Raw genomic sequence first — 7,028 nt, forward strand, 5'->3', positions numbered from 1 at the left:
TCTACACATCGTGGTCTGTATCGACCTAATAGATTGATGTATGGCATTGCATCAGCTCCGGCAATCTGGCAAAGACAAATCGAATCAATTTTACAAGGTATTGAAGGAGTCAGTGTCTTTCTAGATGACATCAAAATCACAGGGGAAACCGATGAAATACACCTTTTTAGACTCGAAGAAGTGCTACGTCGACTCAATGAACGGGAAATACGGGTCAACAAAGAAAAGTGTGAATTCTTCGTTGATCAAATAGAGTACTGTGGCTACGTAATTGATGCGAAGGGCATACATAAAATTCAGAAAAAAGTCGACGCCATACAAGAAATGCCGAAACCACGAAACAAGGACGAGGTACGCTCGTTTGTCGGGTTAGTAAATTATTATGGTAGATTCTTGCAGAATCTGAGTACCATACTTTATCCATTGAACAATCTACTCAAAACCGACGTGCCATTTCAATGGAATAAACAATGTGAAGATTCCTTCAAGAAGGTAAAGGAACAAATGCAGTCAGATAATTGCTTAGTACACTACTCTACGGAGCTACCGTTGCTACTGGCCACTGATGCTTCTCCCTACGGGGTCGGAGCAGTACTGAGTCACATTTACCCCGATGGTTCCGAGCGTCCCATACAGTTTGCTTCACAAACATTAAATCGAGTACAGCAGAAATACATGCAAGTTGACAAGGAGGCCTATGCCATCGTCTTTGGTGTTAGGAAATTTTTCCAATACCTTTACGGGCGCACATTCACTTTACTTACGGACAACCAAGCTATATCGAAAATATTTGGAGAGCACAAAGGGTTGCCGGTGATGTCTGCATTACGGATGCAACATTACGCTACGTACTTGCAGAGTTTCGATTACAAAATCCGATTTAGGAAGTCTACCGACCATGCAAACGCCGATGCCATGTCACGCATTCCGTTACATATTACTGATCCGGATAACGAGATTGAAGAATCGGATTCGATTGAGCTAAGTCAAATTGAAACGTTACCGTTGACAGCTGTTGAATTAGAGCAAGCGGTTGCTAAAGATCAACAGGTTCAAAAACTGATTCAAGGAATCAAATATGGCCGGGTAGTAGAAGCGAAAGATCGTTTTGGAGTTGATCAGCAAGAATTTGCCATTCAAAAAGGATGTTTGCTACGGGGTATCCGAGTCTATGTGCCAGAAACCTTACGCAGAAAAGTGTTGGACGAATTACATTCAGCACATTTTGGAATTACTCGAACTAAATCGCTTGCAAGAGGTTACTGTTGGTGGCCGGGAATGGACCAGGATATAGAACGAATGGTAGCAAACTGTACTGAATGCCAATTGATTCGAGCGGAACCAGCTAAAATGAAGTTACATTGTTGGGAGACACCAAGTGCTCCATTTCAACGAGTACACGTTGATTTCGCCGGTCCATATAAGGACTTATATTTTTTCATCTTCGTCGATGCTTACAGCAAATGGCCGATGGTAAAGATTTGCAAATCAATAAAGGCAGAACAAACCGTAAACATGTGTCGCGAGTTGTTTAGCACATTCGGAATTCCTGGTAACTGGTACTGGTAAGCGACCATGGCGTACAATTTACTTCTACGCTGTTCCAACAATTTCTTAAAATGAATGGCGTGGTGCATAAGATGGGTGCACCTTATCACCCTGCTACGAATGGCCAGGCGGAGCGATATGTGCAAACAATTAAGAACAAGCTGAAAGCATTAAAATGCTCCACATCGAAGATCAATCTGGAATTGTGCAACATTTTACTTACCTACCGAAAAACAGTACACCCAGCGACGGGAAAATCACCATCCATGCTTGTTTTCGGGAGGCAAATTCGATCTCGGTTAGACCTATTGATTCCTACGCAAGAGTCATCAAGGAAGGCAGAGATACCAGTACGTAGTTTCCAGATCGGAGCAAGAGTGCGAGTACGAGATTTCCTGTCCCACGATAAATGGAAATTTGGAAAAATTTCTGCGCGAGTGGGAAAGCTGCGATACGAAGTGAAACTAGATGACGGTCGTGTCTGGGAACGTCACATCGATCACATTGCGGAGGTGGGTGCTGATCTACGAGGTACTTCGGCGGTCAACCAGGAGAGCGATTTACGGGAACAAGGCGATACAACGTACTTTGAAGAGGTACTTCCTTCCACTTCGAATGCGAATACGGCGGTTACTACCAGCGACAGTGAGATAACCGTGGAAAATACACCAGGGTCTTCTGGTCGAGATGCCGATAGACCTGTAGAACGGAATAACGATCCGGGCATGGAACGGGATCTGACACCAGCGCCTGTCCGACCGATCAACTTGGAAGAGGAGTCGGTCCTGCGCCGTTCTACTCGTGCTAGAAAACCTCCCCAAAGATTGAATTTGTAAATGGAATGATTTTTTTTCAATTACGAAGGGGAGAAGTGTTGTGTACAACGGGGATGGGAATGTGACACTTCACGGGCAAGGTATATGTTTACCTTACAGTGTGGAAACCTTGGGAAGAAAGGAGGGTTCCGGAAGAAGAACTGTCAGAGAGAGAACAAAAAGGGAAGCCTACGAGCTAGGAAGCAATTACGAGGCAGAATAAATAATACAGTGAGCTACGATAAATAACTGTTCCTTAATTACAAGATACAACACTCTGCTTCTCCATTTCCATCTGATTCGCCGGCTTTTTGAAATCTCTGTTACGTCGCAAAGCTGGTTACGTTCTTCTATTTGAAATTAATTACTTTCTTGATGTTTTTAGTACAAGTTTTACTGTTGTATATGGAACACCCTATGTATGAGCGGTGATGATTGTCATCGCTCCTGACGTGACACAACCTGGATGCCGTCCGGATGCACCCCGACCTGGCATCAACTAAAAGAGCTCTAGATCAATCAGCATCGTTGGCTCGTGAACTTCCACTCTTTTATTCTCCTCATTATTACATTTTTTATTCAATAAAGTGAATTCAATACGCAACATTTTTGGTGTCAGAAGTGGGATCCTAACAAAAGGCGATCCAGTAAAAGTGCGATTAGGAATCTGATCCACAGAATTGCAAAACTGCGTATTGCGTGAATGAGAGAGACAAAATGGCTACCATCGACAATGAAACAATGGCAACACTTTCAAGCATGATTGCGCGAGCCTTGCAATCCGCAATTGGCACTGCTGTTGGCCAGGCCAGAGAAGACGTCGCAGCTTCGTCCCAGCAAAAACTACCGCCATTTTCTCACGAGCCATACCAACGAACTGAGGGGATGTCTGTCGCTGATTATTTCGACCGGCTTGAATGGGCGCTCCAACTCAACAACATTCCCAAGGAAAAATACGCCGACTACGCACGCGTACACATGGGGTCAGAGCTTAACAACGCCTTTAAGTTCTTGATAACGCCCAAGAATCCAGAAGAAATTCCATATGAAGAACTTCGCCAAATTCTACAGCGGCACTTCGACCAAGCGAAAAACAAGTTCGTGGAAAGTATCAAGTTCCGGAACATTCGACAACAGAAAGGAGAGACAATTGCCCAGTTTGTATTGCGGCTTAAACAAGGTGCTGCCTCCTGCGAATATGGAACTTTTCTTGACCGAATGTTAATCGAACAAATGCTTCATGGTTTCGATGAACGCGCAATTTGTGATACAATTGTTGCAAAGAACCCTACGACTTTCAAAGAAGCTTTCGACATCGCCATCGCTATGGAAGCCACACAAAACACGGCTCGACAAGTAGGCACTGTTTCACCCGTATCAGAAACAACACACCGGCTTGGGTTTGAAAAACCGCGCACAAAACAACAACAACGCCGTATAGCACCTGCTAACCGTAACCGGCAGACGAGCAGTGAATCATCCGATCGACCACAGAACACATTCTACGAGAGCGGCACACAACGTACAAATTCCTGTAATGGGTGTGGAGGACAACACTTGCGAAGCCAATGCCGTTTTCGCACCGCTAAATGCAACAAATGCAATCGTAAGGGCCATATTGCAAAGGTATGTAGATCTGAACGGAAACTTTTACCAACTGCACAGGTCCAGTCGCAGCAGAACTCCGATATCGACGTGGTACAATCGCTACATTGTATCAACAATATGCCGTCCGTGAAAAAGAAAATGCTTAACGTGAAGATCAACGGGTTTCCCCTGACGATGGAATTGGACACCGGAGCACCATGCGGCATAATCAGCGAAACCACATTACGTAAAATACTGCCGAAATATTCGCTGCAACCGTCAGACCGCCAATTTTCAAGTTACACAGGACATCGTATCAACTGCATTGGTCGCCTGTTCGTCCAAGTTTCACTTGGAACCACATCTAACAATCTTTTCTTATATGTTGTAGAAGGGAAGTATGACTCGCTTTTCGGACGCGATTGGATAGCACAGTTCACAAATGAGATCAATTTTCGTGAACTGTTTACTTCAACTGTACCAGTAAACGTACTCTCAAGCATCGAACCAACTCGGGAACAAGCAGCTCAACTGTCGAAACTGCTCGAAGACTTTAACAATATCTTTAGCGACGTTCCAGGTATGCTTGTAGGGCCACCAGCGAAGATACACTTAAAACCCGATACCACTCCGGTTTTCGCTCGAGCACGAGATGTACCACTCGCTCTTCGAGAACGCTACGCATCAGAGATCGACAAGAAACTTGCTTCCGGATTCTACGAAAAAGTTGAAGTTTCAGAATGGGCTTCACCGACCCATATCGTCATTAAAAAGAACGGAGGTATTCGGATAACCGGGAACTACAAACCGACTGTAAATCCCAAAATGATTATCGACGAATACCCAATACCAAAAATCGAAGACATCTTCAACAAAATGAAAGGAGCTGCCCTGTTTTGCCACCTCGACGTAACGGATGCTTACACGCACCTTCCAATCGACGAAGACTTCCGGCATATTTTGACGCTAAACACATCGACACATGGACTGATCCGTCCAAAGAGAGCGGTGTATGGTGCTGCCAACATACCAGCTATTTGGCAGCGACGTATGGAGACGATCCTTCAAGGTTTGACCAATGTTGTCAGTTTTTTTGATGACGTCATTGTATTTGCGAAAGACTTCGAAGAGATGCTAGCAGCGCTGAACGAGACATTGGAGCAAATGCGACGAAACGGTCTTCGACTAAATCGTTCCAAATGCATCTTTGCGACATCATCCCTCGAATGCTTGGGTCATCGCATCGATCGTCACGGCCTGCACAAATCAGACAAACACATAAAAGCCATACGCGACGCTCCAACACCAACTACACCAGAGGAACTACAATTATTTCTTGGTAAGGCAACTTATTATTCCTCATTCATACCCAATCTCTCTTGTAGGGCACGTCCTCTTCGAGATGTACTGCTTACCGATCCTTTTGAGTGGACACAAGCAGCAGAGAAGGCCTACCAAGACATAAAACTTGCGCTAATTTCACCACAAGTGCTGATGCAGTACGATCCATCGTTACCACTGATTCTCGCAACAGACGCTAGCAAAACAGGTCTCGGCGCTGTTCTCTCACATCGATTGAGCAATGGATCAGAACGACCGATCGCGTATGCCAGTTGTACAATGTCGCAAACTGAACAACGATACCCTATGATTGATAAGGAGGCTCTTGCGATAGTGTGGGCAGTGAAAAAGTTTTTCCATTACCTCTATGCGCGAAAATTCATTCTAATCACTGATCATAAGCCCCTTACTCAAATACTGCACCCAGAAAAGTCTTTGCCTACTTTGTGCATTAGTCGAATGGCCAACTACGCCGACTATCTGGCACATTTCAATTTCGATATTGTCTACAGGCCCACAAACCAGAATACAAACGCCGATTACTGCTCCAGAATCCCAAATGCGCCAACAGAAAACCAGAGCAATAGACAATTTTCACACGAGGGAGGAAATATGGATGATGAATTCGATCATTTTATTCTCAAACAGATTCAGCAACTCCCAATTAGAGCAGAACACATTGCACGTGAAACGCGCAAAGACATCCAACTAGGCAAAATAATCCAAGATCTTGAACACGGTAGAGACCTCGCGAGAATGGGTTATAAAGCACCCGAGGCCAAATATACCCTAACAGCGAACTGCCTGATGTTCGAGCATCGCGTCGTAATTCCGGCTTCCCTGCGCAAAGCCATAATAAACGATTTACATGCAGCTCACATTGGAATCGTCAAAATGAAAGGGTTGGCACGATCATATGTCTATTGGCCAGGAATTGATTCCGAAATCGAGCAAACAGCTAAATCTTGCACAGAATGTGCACGACAAGCCACAAGTCCACCAAAATTCAACAAACACCATTGGGAATACCCTAACGCACCTTGGGAACGCATACATATCGACTATGCAGGTCCCGTGGCAGGCGCTATGCTATTAGTAGTTGTGGATGCATACAGCAAATGGTTCGAGATAAAGGTAACCACATCAACTACAACAAACGCAACGATCAGTTTACTGGATGAACTATTCGCAGCTAATGGAGCACCAGTAACGGTAGTTTCCGACAACGGTCCACAATTTGCTTCAGCCGATTTCACGTCTTACCTCAAAAACACAGGCGTTAAGTACCATAAGTTGACAGCTATGGGTACAACAAAAGACACTTTGCAAAAGAATCTTAACACGTTTCTGCTACAATACCGAAAGGCTCCTCACACCGAAACAGGAAGTCCGCCAGCAAAGTTGTTCTTAGGTCGAAACATTCGCACGCGCATTGATCTTGTGCGACCACAAGATATCAACACACGGATTCATCAGAAGCAACAATCCACATTCAAACCGACTTTCCGTACATTCTCAGTTGGACAGAAAGTGTACTGTCTTTCTGGAAACCCACGAACGGACAAATGGATTGTAGGAGTCATCGAAGCCTGCTTGGTTGATCTTCATTATCAAATCAGATCTAACGGAAAGATGCTTAAGCGACATGTCGACCAGATTCGAAGCTTCCAAGGCAACGTCAGCTTCGAAGAGACCGATGAAGACGTACCTCGTCGACTGGACTTCTATGCGAACACT

The sequence above is a fragment of the Anopheles gambiae genome, chromosome 2 (genome assembly GCF_943734735.2).
Source record: "Anopheles gambiae chromosome 2, idAnoGambNW_F1_1, whole genome shotgun sequence".
Classification (NCBI taxonomy): Eukaryota; Metazoa; Arthropoda; class Insecta; order Diptera; family Culicidae; genus Anopheles; species Anopheles gambiae.